This window comes from Dromiciops gliroides, chromosome 5, assembly GCF_019393635.1.
Source record: "Dromiciops gliroides isolate mDroGli1 chromosome 5, mDroGli1.pri, whole genome shotgun sequence".
Taxonomy (NCBI): Eukaryota; Metazoa; Chordata; class Mammalia; order Microbiotheria; family Microbiotheriidae; genus Dromiciops; species Dromiciops gliroides.
Window position 1 is genome coordinate 251,219,145 of NC_057865.1, and position 17,728 is coordinate 251,236,872.

The 17,728-nt window shown below is 37.3% G+C and overlaps 1 protein-coding gene across 1 annotated transcript in view; it reads left to right on the forward strand.

The window, feature by feature from the left end:
• NAV3 (neuron navigator 3) overlaps nucleotides 1-17,728 on the forward strand; it is a 1,098,011-nt gene that overhangs the window by 325,425 nt on the left and 754,858 nt on the right.

Below are 17,728 nucleotides of genomic sequence, written 5' to 3' on the forward strand. Positions count from 1 at the left end.
ATATAATGGGAAAAGTTGTTGGATAAGCCTGAAGAAATGGGGTACAATTAGGATTTGTTTTTCTTATTCAGAAATTATATTTAGTGGTCCCTTGGCACTCTAGTACCTCACTAGCTTTTCAAACTTTTGAAGTCAGTATGCTCAGGCAAAAGTTATTCAAAGGGAAGACCTTATTAATTTTTGGAGTCAATAATGATCGATGATGCTTGAATAATTAGGCTGTTTTGATTGTGATACTATCAATTAAAGCTGGCAGAAGAAGATGGTTTCATTGTACTCCCTTAGGCTCATTTATCTTTCTGTATCTAATCTAAGTCTAAATATATGTAAGTAAAAATGACATTAACCTAAGTTACTTGGAATCAATTCTGGATTCATTATGGAGTTTATTTATGTTCAAATAAAAATGCTTTCCCAAGAACAAGGTTTTTCTTGAATATCGAGGCAAGCTGCCAGTGTTATTCCCTACAATGTATATTATTCTCTCTGTGTGAACTCTGTCTAGAATGGTGACTCAGAAAGACTAGCTGGGTATTTGTGGGCATGTGTGCTCATGCACATCTATGGATCTCTATCTGTATCCGTATATATGCATATATGTATATTTAATTAGAGGTCACATTGCTTTCATCACTAATAATATTTGAGGGGAGTTATTTAGTCATTTTAAAGAAATTCTGAATTTAAAAAATCATAAAACTTTCTATTGTTTAAGTAGTCAATATGCTCAATTTGGTAGGCAGGTAAAGGAGTTATTTATATGTGGGCTTAACTTGCTACTCTTGTGAGAAAAAAACAAGTAAAGGTTACCTATAGATCTCTTATTTTGCTAAATGAGGAATTGAAATATTTTTGTCCAAATTATGTCAGTGTCCCACTTTCTGATGACTTGTATTCCAAACATTGGCTTTTAAGTTAAGATTTTAGAACTCAAAGTACACTTTCCCACAAAAATAATGTTATAGATTCAATTTGGTTTTAAAATGGATAGCAATAGGAACTGGTCCTCTGGTTACTGATATAGGGGGACTCCTGAGTAAGAAAGCTCCTCTTATTACTGTGCAGGTCATCAACTTTCTTGATGTTGAGTCTTAGAGACTTGCCTAGGTCCCTAAGAGGTTAAACAGCTGGTCCAGAAGCACAAAGCCAGTGTATGCCAGTGTATGGGACTTGAACTGAGGTCTTCCTAGCTCTATACATTATACCATACAGTCTCTAAATTCAATAAACATATTAATTATGTTTATTATGCTTATTTCTATAATGATATCAATTATTTATTAATATATTGAGATAATATATTCATTCTTAATATCAATATATTATTAGTATATTAAGCACCTGCCATCTTTAAGGCAGAGTGGCATAATATATAAAGGGCTGATTTTGGAATCAAGAAAACCTCAGTTCAAATCCTCCCCCAATATCAACTAGAGGTGTGACTACAAACAAATCACTTAGCCTCTTTGTCTTTCATCCAGTCCTTCATGATGATAAAGTTGTTAATTTACATAGGTAGAGGCAGTTTTCAACCAGGACTTATTTTACTGATGAAAATATAGTCTGGAGCAAGAAAAAAGACATGGGAATCAGTGTGTGTTAGATGTCCAGGTTGTACCATTGCTCTCATCAATGGAAGTTTTTCAGCATACTCTTCTACCATCTTGAATGATGGGTAACTGACTCATACATAAGATTTCTTTTTTAATAATTCAGGTTAGAATTGAAAGTGTGTCATACTATTTTTTTTCTTTCCTGGAAGACAGTTATTAAATATTTACCAGCAGGCTCCTGCATAGTATGTTCATAATAAATGCTTGCTGATTGAATTAGAAGTCAGATGTGCTGGCTCCTATTTTGGGGTTCTTTCTGCTATTATAGATGATTGATAGATGATAGATAGAAAGATAGATAGATGAATAGATAGATATAAATATAGACACACATGTGTATATACACACACATATATACACATATACATATATGTGTCTGTGTGTATGTATACACACAGAGTCAGTCTTCCACCCTCAACTGCCCCCTATACTGTCTGTCACTAGGGGTTCACTTGCATACTTGTCCAGCTTGAAACTCATGACCTACCATTTCAACAACTCATTTGCCACCCAACCTCCAACAGCTACCTTCTTCATTCTAATTTCCCAGGCTGCTGTGAATTAAATCTTGTTAGTCCAATATTTTGGAAGAAGGGAAGGGGAAGTGAGGGGAGAGGGGCTTAGGGCCAGAGTACTTTGATTGCAGAGGTTCCCCTCACCCCTATTCCATGTCCTTTTTATTTCCCACTCTCATCTATCTTCTTATCTTTATTTTTGTCCTTGTTCCCCCACATTCATCTAGAAATGAGTGAGGAGAAGTGGTAGGATAAGGTCTCCATTGCTGCCTATTGTCACCATAATTCCAACTAAAAGACACTAAAAAGATAAGATAAATGATGGGGATGAGGGCCCAGTTGATTATAATTTCTATAAGTTAGGGGTGCAAGGGAAGGAAATTTTCAGTTGCTGAAAGGAGGAAAAAGGAAATTTCTTCAGCCACTTGTTTGGCACAGCTGTTCCTATCTCTTAAAAAAAAAATAAAACAGAACATTGTTAATCACAGGGAAAAGAGGACCAGGAAGAGGTATGACAATCAGGGCATCCTTGAAAGCCACTGGTTGAACTTGCTGTATATTTATTATATTTACTATATACTTAAAAAGAAAAGAAAGGTGTACATAACAGGGATTGGCATTTTCTTGTACTATCCTTTTTCTTTTTTTATCATATATAAAATACATATTTTGTTTGGTTTTTGTTAAGCTCAGAACTGTTTTTAATGATCTAGACAGAGCACTTTGTAAATATAATCGCCCAACTTGACTCTGAAGAAGAGGAAAAAAAAAGTACCTCCCTCTTTTCTTTGAATAGATGGGGGCTTATGGGAGAGAGACATCATATATGCTGTCAGACATGGTTCATGTGTTGTTTAAAGTTTGCTGAATGAATTTTCCCCCTCTTTTCATTCTAATTTACAAGGGATGAGATTCTGAGTAGTGAAGACTGAAGGATATATTTGAAAAAGGTGCAAACCAAAACTTTTAATATTTTGAATTACATAATTTAAAAATGAATTTAGTAATTATTATTGCACACTACAAACATCAGACAGAGTCTTCAGTCATGACGTATATTAATTTCTGATTTAGTGAGAGAATGTCTGTGGTACCACTGAGCTGATCCAGTGTGAGACTGAGGAGTATTTTCTACATTTCAGATGGGTGGTTGGCAGCAGGTCTCTGCCTAAAGCCTGGGCTTCTACTCACAGTCCCAGAATCTTACCCAGGACTGGAAATGGTGGCAAGCCAAAGTGCTTGATTTTACTCAAAGCATCTTTCTCCTGTGGGTATTTTTCACAACTCAAAATGCTTCAGCTATTTCTTAGGATAACATATCTGTACCAGGCAGCATATGGGTAGAGAGAGGCCAGCACTAAATACTAGCTCTTGGAACCACTTGATACAGAAATTGATCCTCAGCCCAGGCTCTGTTATCCATGTGTCTCCTATCAGTAACCTCTGCAGCTCTGGAGGCACATGATTACACCTAAGTAAGCAAATATCTTGTGATGATGGGCTAGACATCCCAATAGCAAGCCATGGGTTAAACTTGATCAATCTTGCACTTTACCATTTGGTTTCTGGATACACTTAACATTTGTGAACAGAATATAAAATACTTATAAAATTATAGAAATAAGATGTAAGCATGTAAAAATAAAGGAGGGGGGGGGACATTTTCCCCTTGCAAAGTTGTACAGCCGGGTCTTCAACCATATCCTGAAAATGGCCCAGTTTGAGTCAGATGTATGAGTAGGGTAAGGAAATATCTCTTAATTCTTAAGAAATTTGAGAAAATATTTGGGATTATAGGACAGAGAATTGCAAGAGATTGAATTGGTTATCTAGACTGATTTGGTTGCTATATTCGTTAGTTCTGATGAGTGAGACCGTTTTCCTTTTAAAAAATATTTTGTACAAGGAATGGTCTTCAGAGTCAGGGAAAGAGGGAGAAATATAGTTGGAGATAGAAATGATTTTAAAAGATGTCAATAAAATAGATTATTTTGTCAACTCTGCTCAAATATTCATTCATTTGAACAATAAATATTTACTAATTGCCTCCTATGTACTATGTACTGTATACTGTGTTAGGTTCGAGAGCATTAGTTTTATTAAATATGGGGAAATGTTGGCATCAGGGTTGGGAACCTTTTAATGGATACTCCCTCTAGAAATGCAGATTAGCACTTTAGAATCTTAGAGAGTAGTCAAATGACTTACTCATGGCCACACAGCTAGAGCAGATTCAAGGGTAAGTAAGGCAGGAGCTAAGAAGCTAGTACCTGGATATATGCAATGCAAAGTGAAGTGCTTAAGCAAAATACAAAGTGCTCTGCAGTCAGATGAAGTGACAGATCTTTTCCAGTTTGGTAATCAGAAAGGAACCTTCTGTGGAGAAGGGAAAGAGTTTTGTTAGAAGGATGAATTTGAGGGATCGTTCATTGAAATCTTGTTCTTAGGGGAGAAAGGATGTGGATTTCAGAGATTTCATAATAATAGTTAAAATAATGAATTTGGCTTCATGAAAAAGCTAGGTAGAATTGGTTGATTTTCTTTCATTTTATTCTAGAAAGTTTAAACTATAGTGCTTTGGTTTCTGTCATTCGAAGTTGATGCTTTCAGCCTTAGGTTTCTGAAATCTCCTATTTCAGCCACATTGGAGCCCAACAGCTGTTCCATCCAAACTCCTAAATTCCTATAATGAAGAGTTTTGCCTTTTAAAAATAGAATCACTAGCCCTTTGCTCCCACAGGAGGCTGGAATATTGCTTTTCACTAATTTTATTAATTTGTGGGTTTATTCCATCAGAAGTCTTTGGAATAATGAGTACTTGATAGGTATGAGTGTCACTACCAAGTAATTAACTCTAACCTTGAACTGAAGAACCAAAGGTCAGAAGATTTAACCAGCAGTCTAATTGTCACAGATGCCAGTTCAGGCAGCCATGGGACACTTTTATGGGCCTTTTTATAGGCCTAGGATTTTTCTGTGTCAAAACTGTGCCTTTGCTAGACTTAATCTACTGAGCTGCCAGGGAAGGTAATAGTATATAAATAAAAAAGGATCATGTCAATGGAGGAATGGAAATACTTTTATCTTTGACCAAGTTTCCCTGAATAATAGTAATAAAACTTAAGTAAAAACTTAAGAAATTTGAAATTTTAATAGATGTCATCATACCAAATACTCATAACATTCAAGTTACATGGAAGAAAAGGATTTCAAAATATAGAGATCTAGTAGAGGAGGTTAAAAGCACATGGGAAAAAAGATTAGCTCAATCTCAGTCTTGCTGTTCTGTTCACTGCTGGTACCTGGGATGCTTTCAGTGAGCTGACTGATGATGAATTTATATTCTACTGTCTCCATTCAACTATAAAGAAGTTATTTTTTCCCAAATATTTATTGCTATCTTTTGCTTTTCTTTGTACGTTTAGCATTAAGCACAGTATCTACCACATCGTAGGAAAAAATACATGCTTGTTGACTGTTAAGTTCAATAGTCTATATGATTTGAAATATAAAAAATAATAACAGGACAGCAACCTGTCTCATGACCATTTTAACTTAACTGCATCAAAAAAGATGTGAAACTGAGATAATAGGTAATGAATGATATTTTTTGAGTGTTTGAAAGCTTGTAAAACACTTTAAATACACCCAGTCTCATAAAAACCCAGCAAAATGGGTTCTATATGTGTATTCTTCCCATTTAATAAACAAACCCAGAAAAACCAAGTGAGCTGTCCATGGTCACACAGCTAATAAGTGTAGGAGATGGATTGATCCATGTCTGTCCTTACTTCAGGTATCACTGTCATTTCACTAATACCGCATTGCATCCAAGGATGTGAGCCATCATTATAAGTTTTAAATAGAGATGTTGATTGAAATTATTTGATACTTTTCCCTTCTATTCCCTACCCCTACCTTCACTTCTTAGAGTCATCTCTTTTTTATATTTTATATTTTTCTGTTCCAATCTCTCTCCCTCCTTCTCTCCCTCCCCTTCCCATTTCCCAAGGTGACAAATAATCCAATATGGGTTATACATATAGAGTCATCTCATTTACATAACTCCATAACTATTAGAATCCTACCATATAAGAACTCAGGGTCTCATTGTAACAGTATTGGCATACTTGGGGTGTAGTGACTGAGAGGGTTTGAGATGGAGGGAAGCAGGAGGAGAAAGCTGATGGCTTCAATTCTGCTTTAATAATGGTGGAGGAAGTCAACTTGTAGTGAAAGACTGTTATTTTAAGAGGCGTCCCGGGGATATTTTGGGCTAAAAAGCAACTTTCAGCAGGTGCTTCAAGAATGCAATGTTTGCAACTGTGAATGAGTAGCTTCGTCAATGCCATATCCATATTGATAATGTGTGTTCTTCCTTTTTCATTTGGACTCAATGTGTGTGTGTGTGTGTGTGTGTGTGTGTGTGTGTGTGTGTGTATGTATGAGTTTGCCTGATGTTCAGCCTTATCATTAGGCAAACAGAATCATTTTTTGTCTTTTTACCAAATAACTCTTGCACTTACAAATTCAAAGAAAATATTTTCTATTGTCTTATAAGTAAAAGTAATTTAGCAATCCAATCATGTACCCTAATATTTATTTCTGGGTGGCATTTTTCTTGGGTAATATGTATCCATTTTGATATGCTGATTTTTAATTTGAGATATGATACATTTGTTCCCTTTGCTTAGCATGAAGGTCACGGCATCAGCTTAAGCATCATGATATTTAGAAGAGAGATTATCATTCAGTTCCATGTTGACTTACAATTATCTAGAAAAGTAAATAAAGAAGGAAGAAAAAGACCTGTCTCTTTAATAAACATACAAGCTGGAATTTTAGGGTGTTTTTAAGGTTTACAAAGTACTTTATAGACATATGTTAACTCATTTGATCCTCACAAGAACCCTGGGAGACAGGTGTTTTATTATTCTCATTTTACAGATGAAGAAACTGAGATGCAAAGAAGTGAAATGACTCACCCAGGGTCACACAACTAGTAAGAGTGTGAGGCAGAATTTTAACTTAGTTCTTTCTATCTCCATATCCCACCTTTTTTTTTTTTTTAAGAAAAAGAACTTCATTTTGGGTACTCATTTTGCATCATAGGATATTAGATTTAGAGATAGAATGGGGCTTTTGAGGACATCTTGTTCCACACCTTAATCTTATAGATGAGGGAACTGAGGGTTGGATAGGTGACATGGTTTGTCCATGGTCAAAAATGAATGCATAGCTGAGCTAGAATATGAATCCAGGTTTTCTGTCTCGAAATCTTTCATTCTTTCCATGGTATCACACTGCCATAGTTTCGACTATAATTACTCTCTATCTGGTACATAATTACTCACTTTTTTGAGACTTAGTGGGAACTGCTGAAAACATCTATCCTTCCATCTTGTTGGTCCTGTAACCTGGAAATCTACCCAAGTGATATTTCTAAAGTTGAGATGTGACAAAATTATTTCTCTGCTCATCAAGTTCCATTGACACCCTCTTGTATCTTGAACAAAATATAAAACTCCTCTCTTTGACTTTTAAAGTAAAGCCTACCTTTCCAGGATTATTACCTATTAGCATCCTTCATGAACTTTCCTTTCTATCTACATTATTCTATAACTGCCCACTGCCTGTTGGCTATTCTTCATTCACAATAATCTACCTTCCATCTCCATGCAGAATATTTTGCCACATGGGCAAAGTAGTCTTTCTTTATCTCAGCCTCATAGAGGTTGTTGTTGTTCAGTCATTTCAGTCATATCTGACTCTTCATGACCCAACTGGAGATTTTCTTGCCAAAGATATCAATTTGCTGTTTCCTTCTCCAGCTCATTTTACAGATGAGGAAACTGAGGCAAAGAGGGTTAAGTGACTTATCCACATAGATAGTAAATGTCTGAAGCTGTATTTGAAGTCAGGTTTTCTTGACTCCAGGCCCTAACTACTGAGTCACCTAGCTGCCCCACAGAAGCTGTGGCTTTTTATTCAATGCTCAACTCAGATGACATTTCCTACAGGAAGCCTATCATAATCCAGCCTCCATGTTGCTAGTGCTCTTCCCCCTGAAATTATTTTCCATCTACAATCTATTTAATTTTCTTTTTAAAAAATTTTCTTTGCAGAGCAATGAGGGTTAAGTGACTTGCCCAGGGTCACACAGCTAGTAAATGTGAAGTGTCTGAGGCCAGATTTGAATTCAGGTCCTCCTGAATCCAGGGCCAGTGCTTTATCCACTGCACCACCTAGCTCCCCCCAAGCTATTTAGTTTTCTATGAAGGTGGGTATGTAGTTTCAATCAGTAGAATGTAAGTTCTTTGAAGGTAGAGTTTATTTTGGTTTTATCTCCATATTCCTAGCACCCAGCATGTGCCTCACACTTAGTAGGTCCTCAAGAATTTCTTGTGCACTTGAATTCTTTCATCAATTAATGACTCGGCCAATCTCTGGACTTCATCTTTCATTTAAAAAAAGATGCTAACAAGGGCTCCCATTTCCCCAAGCACACATGCATTATCTACTTCACCTAGAATGCTGAGAGGAAGCTGTTGTGAGGATGTATTGGACAAGAAAGATATATATACACAAGGTGCACTTTGTGTTCTGAGTGGAGGAGGGGTAGCTGTGTGCCTTCTCAAGTGCAGGGCAAAGAGAAGCCCTGTTTCACCCCCTCTGGCAGCTTGTCTCAGGCAGTTTGGAAGACTCCCAGCTCTCTGCAGAGTCACTTGGCTACTCTACAGTGAAGGTAATTGTAGGCAGGCAGAGCTAGGGAAAACACATTTTATTCTATCTCTTGGTAGAAATATGAGATAGAATAGAGACCTGGGGAGAGTTAGCACAGAACCATAGAGACCACATACTTCATGGTTCTCTTCCTAGGGTTCTAACTCTAGCATTTCCAAATCTTTAAGATAAGGACTGGATGAATGATTGTGTGTGTGTGTGTGTGTGTGTGTGTGTGTTGGGAACTCCTATTGAGGAAATTTCCTCTATCAACTTCTCTACAACCTATAGTTTTAGAGAAGGGCATAGGACACTAAGAGATTAAATGACTTGCCAAGGGCCACAAATCTGTCATTGGTCAAGGGCAATTTTGAGTCTAGTTCTACTCCCTATACAATATACCACATCATCTTTCATCCTATATAGCTATCTATGTAGATGGATAGGTATAGACATACATACAAACCTACATATACATATATATATACATATACTACATATATATAACACATCTTTTCATCCAATTTTGTGTCATATATACACAGATATATATACATGTATACATACACACTTTTTATACACATCCTTTCATCCGATTTTTGTGTCACAAAAATATACATATATGTGTGTGTGTATTTCATATATATGATATATTTGACACAAGAATTAGATGATGCTTATCCAAGTGGCATGAAAGGCTGTATGCGTATATATAGTGGGCATATATGCATGTATGTGTATATATATATATCTTTCTATATATGTATATATGACAGGAATTTGATGAAAGGATGTATATATATGTATGTATACATACATACATACATACATACATACATACATACATACATACATACATACATATATATGTGTATGGGTGTATAGTGTTGTGCATAGTGTGTCTATGTGTTTATGTATGTATGTATACATATGACACATTCATATATAAGTATTACCTAGGATTTCCTCTGGGGTTTATTTTTATTTTATTTTATTTTATTTTTTTTGCGTGGCAGTGAGGATTAAGTGACTTGCCCGAGGTCACAGAGCTACTAAGTGTCCAGTATTTGAGGTCACATTTGAACTCAGGGCCTCCTGAATCTATGGCTGGTGCTTTATCCATTGTGCTACCTACCTGCTGCCTCTTCTGAGGTTTATATAAGATTTAGAGCTGAAATAGACTCTAGAGGCCTTTAGTCCATTACATCTCTTTGCTACCTACATTTTGCTGATGAGGAAACAGGTCTAGGATGGTTAAGCAATTTGCCCAAGGTCATAAAAGTAATAAGCATCAGAGGCAAGATTCAAACTCTGTCTCCTGCCTCCTTTTTTATTTTGTTAATATATTACACTACCAGGGCAGCTAGGTGGCACAGTGGATAAAGCACTGGCCCTGGATTCAGGAGTACCTGAGTTCAAATCTGGCCTCAGACACTTGACACTTACTAGCTGTGTGACCCTGGGCAAGTCACTTAACCCCCATTGCCCCTTCCCCCCCCAAAATATATATATTACACTACCTTAATTGCATTTTGGAAGTATGAGGGAAATCATATGCATGTGTTTGGTAAACTGTAGTTTTTTGAGGGCATCAAACATGGCTGGATCTCATTGTTAAACTGGGCTGGAAGCTGCATGTACTTTAAGGATGTGATTTTATGAGTTATATTAGGACGATTTATTTAGTTTTCTTTTCAAAAAAATATATTTGAAGCAATGTAGGTCAGGTTGCAACAAAGATGGAAAATAGTGTCAACATTAACAGACAAGTATATATCATGGAACAGATTCCAGCATCCCAGCTTTGGTGACCCAGCAACAACCAATGAACCTATTGTGTTTGGCTCATTGGTGTCTTTGAGGTGCCAGAGATCATGTGAATAGATTCATGGAAGCAAGCTGCAGGGCTCCGTCTGCTCCTTTATGGGCAGACAGAAGGTTCTATTGGATTTGACTCATAGATTGGATGCTGTCATTTAGAGGGAATTAAAAAAAAATAAATTGGATGAAGATCTAATAGAAATTTCAGGGTGAAGGTACACATTAGTGGAAAACTTTCAGCTCCATTTTCAATGTTTGATTACATTTGAGGGGCATCATATGGAGTGGAAAGAGCTTTGGACAAAAACCTAAAAGATATGAGGTTAAGTCCAGAATTATCCATGTACCAGGCATATGGATAGGTTATTTTATTTCTTTGAGCCTCAGTTTCCTCATGAGAAAAGATAAGCATGATCATTTTAATAAGCATTTAAATTATGCTATTTAATTCATGCAAATTTTGTGAGGGAGCACCCTTTAACTTGTAATGAGCTATAGAAATGTGAATTTTTAATTGATGCTATAGTTGTTGCTATCAGATATAAAACAAATGGAGCTATTGGACAGTTGCTATGCTACATTTGTAAACTCCCCAAATCAGGATAATTGAAGGAAGGCCACCAGCAGGTTGTAGTTACTTGGCATGGTAATCATTTGTGAGAAAGTGGGAAAGAGCTGCATAGGATGGGCAAAGCATGATGGGTTACAGTGTGAATCAGCAGAAGGAAAAATTATGTCAAGAAGATGAGAGAGAAATGAGTGAATAAGTGAATCACTGGAAAAGCATTTATCATGTACTTACCATGTGCTGAACACTCTGTTGAGGACTGGGTATACAACTAGAAAATTAGGATAATCCCTGCTATCAAAGAATTTCTATTCTAATTGAGGGAGGCAGTATCTGAAGGAGGGCTCAGTGACAGGGCAAATGCAAAGGCCTAATAGTACTTAGGATGCATCAGCAGGTCAGATGGCAATGCCCAGGGGTGAGGAGGGCATTATAGCAGAGAAGATGATAATGCCTAGTAGTCCTTAGGGCCCAGTGGCAGAGCAGAGGATGAGGCCTGGCTCTTCTCCATTCCAGAAGGATTAGAGTTACTCTCTGCTTATCCAAGTGGCATGAATGGCTATCTCTGTCCCAAAGCCAAGTGCTCTTGGAAACCCATCCACAACCCATTGAGAAGGGGTAAATGAGTCTGAGGGTAGATCCGGACAGGCCTTGTATAAAAAGGCACACTCAAGCTGAGTCTTCAGTGGAACCAAGGATTTCAATGCAGAGGTATAGAGGGACTTTTTTCTTTTACAAACATTGAGGACAGCCAATAAATATATATGAGGTGGTTATTGGAATATCTATCTGAAGGACAGCATGAAGGCAGTTTTGTCTGGATGACAGAGTTGACAAAGGGGAGTCATATATAATGTCTAGAAAGGTAGAATTGGGCCATGTTATAAAGAGCTTTAAATGCCAAACAGAAGAGTCTATTTGATCCTAAAGGTAATGTGGAACCACAGTAATTTAATGAGTAGTTTCGTGGCATGTTTAGTCCTGTGCTTTGGAAAAATCACCTTGGCAGCTATGTGGAATATGGTTTGGACTTGGGACAGGGTGACCAAATAGGATACTATTAAAATAGCCCAAGTCAAAGATGATGAGTGTATAAGCTAGTATATTGATTTTTTGAGTAAAGAGAAGAATAACAGATATAGGGGATGAACGAGCCTGTGGAGAAAAAACTGATATGGATGTTACAAACCTGAAAGATTATAAGGTTGTGGTTGTTTCCTCAAAAGAAAAAAAAAATGGGAAATAGGGGGCAGTGAAGTGGTGCAGTGGATAAAGCACTGGCCCTGGATTTAGGAGGACCTGAGTTCAAATCTGGCCTCAGCTACTTGACACTTACTAGCTCTGTGACCCTGGTCAAGTCACTTAACCCTCATTGCCCTGCAAAAAAAAAAAAAAAAAAAAAAAAAAAAAAAGGAAATATGTAAGAGGCCTACAAGAGGGTTTTTTTTTGGGGGGGGGGCGGATAATGTCTTCTCTTTAGGATATATTGAGTTTGATATTTCTAGAGAACATACAGTTTTTAATATCTAATGAGTAGATGACAATATGTGATTAGAGCTAAAGAAAGATACTAGGGCTGCTTACATAGGAATTGGAATCAGCCACCTAGATATAATCATTGCACCTATGGGCTCTAATGAGATTTTCAAGAGAGAGTACATATAGAAAAAGAAGAGAAGTGGCCCAGGAAGTAGCTTTGGGCAACAACAATATCTGGAGGCATGATAGATGAAGACTGAGTAAAAAAGACTAAAAAAAGGATAGACAAAGAGGCAAAAGGAGAATCATAAAAAAGTGTGACAAAAAAAAAACCCAATGAGGAAAGAGGGTCTAGAGGAAGGTCAATAAATGTCATAAGCTTCAGAAGGGCCAATAAAGATGAAAAACAAGGCGAGGAGTGGTCATTAGATTTGATAATTAGGAAATCATTGATAACTTTGGAGAGACCAATTTTGATTGAATGATGAAGTCAGAAGTCAGACTCCAGAGACTTAAAAAAAGGGTGAGAGGGAGGACCTAGTATAAATAGTTTTTTCAAGGAATAGAGCAGAGAAGGGGAAGAGAGATGTGCGATAATGATAACTTATGGGGTGATAGGGCCAAATGAAGGATATTTTTAAGGGATGGGAACACTGGACATTTGTAGGCATTAGGGAGAGAGATTGAAGATCAATGAAAGAAAAGGGGGTGATATTAAGGACAACATGTTGGAGAAATTGGGAGCATATGGGGTCAAAGGTATTTGTACTGGTGTTGACCTTATCAAGAAGGGCTATTTCACCATTACTCCACTAGAATAGGAGCAAATCATAGGTCAGAGAATTTTAGACCTGTAAGGAGCTTTAAAATCTCCTTATTTGGGGCAACTTAGGTGGGTCAAAGTGGATAAAGCACCGGCCCTGGAGTCAGGAGAACCTGAGTTCAAATCTGGCCTCAGACATTTAACACTTACTATCTGTGTGACTCTGGGCAAGTCACTTAACCCCAATGGCCTCACCCCCAAAAACAAAACAAAACAAAACAAAAAAACTCCTTGTTTGGGGCAGCTAGGTGGCTCAGTGGATCAAGCAACAGCCCTGGATTCAGGAAGACCTGAATTCAAATGCAGCCTCAGACACTTGACAATTATTAGCTGTGTGACCATGGGCAAGTCACGTAACCCTCATTGTCATCACCCCCCCCCCAAATCTCCTTGTTCAACTTGCTTATTGTTTCAGCATCTGGATTCTGATCTATAAAAAGTTCCTTTTGACTTGGTATCTTGATTAACATTTTAAGCCATGGTCATAACTGCCAACACCACATTTGCTCATTTATTTGTGTTTTCATAAATCCTTATATCTGTAGTAGGCATTGCATAAAAAATGTGCTCATTCAGCACTAATTCAAGACAATCCATTTTTTTTAAACCAAGACCAAATGTACACATGTGCTTCCTGCCTGCTTGTGGAAATTCATTGCTGATAATTATCTTCATCATTTCCATATTTCCACCTAACTGAATTTTCTCCTTTAGGCTTGTCTGGGTTGGTGTTAAATACAAGCCCTTATGGAATACAAAGCAGTCATTTGACCTGAATGCTGGCTCTGACAGAAGAGGTCCCTGTCACTCAGCAGCACTTAGAGCTAATTTCACTGATTTCAAAGAACAATGGTTAACCATATGGATCATTTTCTAATGTAAGGATATAAGGAAAAAAAGAGAAAAAGTTGAATTTGTAATTGGGGTTTGAGTTTGTTGCTTTGCTATGTAAAGTTTTTTTTTTTTTTTGATGTTGGAGTAACACTGGAAAGCATGCTGAATTTAAGAATGGAAGGGCTGAGTTCATACTGTCTTATGCTACTTAGTATCTGTGTGACTTCAATTAAGTCACTTATTCTCTCTAATTTTACCTCCTCATCTGTAAAAGGAGAGGGTTCAGGAAAGTGAACTCCATAGTCCTTTCCAACTCTGTACCTATGATCCCATGATCCTAATATGTTGACTGAAGAATTGCTTCAATTTTGTGATTGTGTGATGCCCATAGTTTGAGAGAGGACTGAAAAAAATTGGAAGAATTCCTCATGACCACATTGGGGGATATCTCATTTCACCTCCTTTCTGGACTTGGAAAAGGAGCGAAAGAGATGGGAAAGAGCCTTGGAACCTTGATAAGAGTGTAAGAAAAGAGAACATAGAGTAGAGATAAGCAGGAGAGTTACTCCTGTGCAGTTTAAGCTCACCCATTTAAATTTTTTATCCAGCCCTTCACCAGGGCTTACTGAGCATTAGCATCTTGCCATCTGTCTGCCATTGAAGGGGACCTCCTCAAATTCTTCAGCTCTTGTTTGTTGCTCTGAGGCCAGTAATCAAATGTTGTTGCTATTGCTATAGAAAAGGTTGCTGGCCTATAGTCTATTTGTAACCCCCATCATTCCCCACATCAAACCCTCTTTCCAAGTCCCCACACCTCTACATGTGTTGTCTCCTCTCCATTAGAATGTAAGCTTTCGGGGCAGCTAGGTGGCACAGTGGATAGAGCACCGGCCCTGGATTCAGGAAGACCTGAATTCAAACTTGACTTCAGACACTTAACACTTACTAGCCCTGTGACCCTGGGCAAGTTGCTTAACCCCAATTGCCTCACCAAAAAAAAAAAATGTAAGCTCTTTGAAGTTAAGGCATTGTTTAGTTTTTGTATATGTAACCCCAGCACCTACCTCTAAGCATGTAAGAGGATCTTCATAAATGCTTTTTATTCATTTTGTTGTTATTGTTTAGTCATTTTCACTTATGTCCAATTATTTGTGACCCTTTTTGGAGTTTTCTTGGAAAAGACACTGGAATGGTTTTCCATTTCCTTCTCCAGCTCATTTTACATAGAGGGAGACTGAGGCAAACATGGTTAAATGACTTTCTCCAGGGTCACAAAGCTAGTAAGTGTCTGAGGCCAGATTTGTACTCAAGAAAACAAGTTTTCTTGACTCCAGGCCCAGCACTCTATCCACTGTGCCATCTAACTGCCCCCTTTTATTCATTTATAGATTAATAAATATAATTTTTATAAACTCATTTTAAATTTTAACAAATAAACCCATTTTAGGTTTTATTCATGTATTTTTTTTCAATTTAATTCAACTCAATGACCATTAGTTAAATTCTAAGCAAGGCACTGGGGATACATTCAAAAATAAGACTTCCTAACCTCAAAGATCTTATATTCTATTCAGAATTGCACATTGTTTATTTTTGACTAGTTTTCCTAGATGAGACAATTAGGCCTTAAGAGGTCAATGATTTGCCCAATGTCATATATATGGCAAGTAGCAATGATGGGGATTTGAAACCACACATCCTGATTTGAAATGTGGTGCTTCATGTGTCGCAAAATGCTTCAGACACTCGAGTTGCATTTACATCATTAATGTGAACTTGGCCCCAATGTTTTACAGTAAAGCATCAAACATGCCAAAATCTAGCTTTCTGTCATATTATTTCAAGAGCAGTAATCATATGAACACTAAAGAGGCCGAAGGTGCTATTAATGAACACATGTCGAGAAATCAGGAAAATCAACAAGAACTTCAAACACATGTCTGATGGTATTATTTCAGTTGAATAACTTGAAATCTTCCTAATTCTGCGTACTGGATCAGATCACATAGCATGGCTCTCACCTCTAGATATTTGCAAGTTGTAGGTTCCTTTTACCTTTAATATGATACAGGTGGTATAGAGAATAAGTCATTCCACACTGTGACAATTTAGAACACGTTCATAAAAACCTTCACCAAGTTTTCTGAATTGGCTTTGATTCATGTCTTGTGGACTGATTATGTTGATGTCATGGACTTTTAAGATAATTAAGTAAATTGCAGTCTGGTTTTTCTTCTGCCACTTGGCACCTGTATCTGTGAATAAATGTCTTCCCATCCTACATTAGTTAAATTAGTCTAGAATTTGTGGGATTAGGAATTAAAAAGAGGGGCAGCTAGGTTGCACAGTGGATAGAGCACTGGCCCTGGAATCAGGAGGACCTGAGTTCAAAGCTAGCCTCAGACACTTAACACTTATAAACTGTGTGACCTTGGGCAAGTCACTTAACCCTAATTGCCTCAGGGAAAAAAAAAGATAAAAAAGAAATATGGTAGTTATTTGGTTGCGAATTGATAAAATTGTAATTACTGCTTTGGGAAAATCCACTTGAGTTGCTACTATCCCCTTTGTTTTCCATCAGGCTACTTTTATTGTGCAAAGGGTCTGTGATTCCACTTTATTAGGTTCCTCACCTTCTGGTTTTTTTTTTGTTTGTTTGTTTCTAGTTCAAGTCAAGTAAATATGCACTTATTAGCTGCCTATTATGTGGCAGGCACTATGCCAAGTGATGGGGATGCTAAAAAAGCAAAAATCAATAAAAACCTCTACTTTTCAGCAGGTCACAATCTAATAGAAATAGAGGAGAGAACATGCAAACAAAGATAAATTGGAGATAATATCAGAGGGGTGACATTAGCATTATAGGAAATTCAGAAAGAATTCTTGCAGAAAGCAACATTTTACCTGGGACTTGAAGAAGGTCAGGGAAGCTAGGCAACAGGGATGAGTAGATAGGGAATTCCAAGTATAAAGAATAACCTTTGAAAATACATAGAGTTGAGGGGACAGCTAGGTGGCGCAGTGGATAAAGCACTGGCCCTAGATTCAGGAGGACCTGAGTTCAAATTTGATCTGACACTTGACACTTACTAGCTGTGTGACCTTGGGCAAGTCACTTAAGCCCCATTGCCCCCCCCACACACACACCCCAAAAACCCCAAACAACAACAACAAAAGAAAAAGAAAATACGTAGAGTTGAGATATGGAATGTCTTATATGAGAGCAAGGAGTGAGGAGTTAGGTGTAAGAATGGAAAGAAAAGAAGGGGCCAGGGTAAGAGGGACCTTTAAAAGCCATACAGTTTTATATTTGGTTTTAGAATACAATTAAGTATAAATATTACCCTTTCCC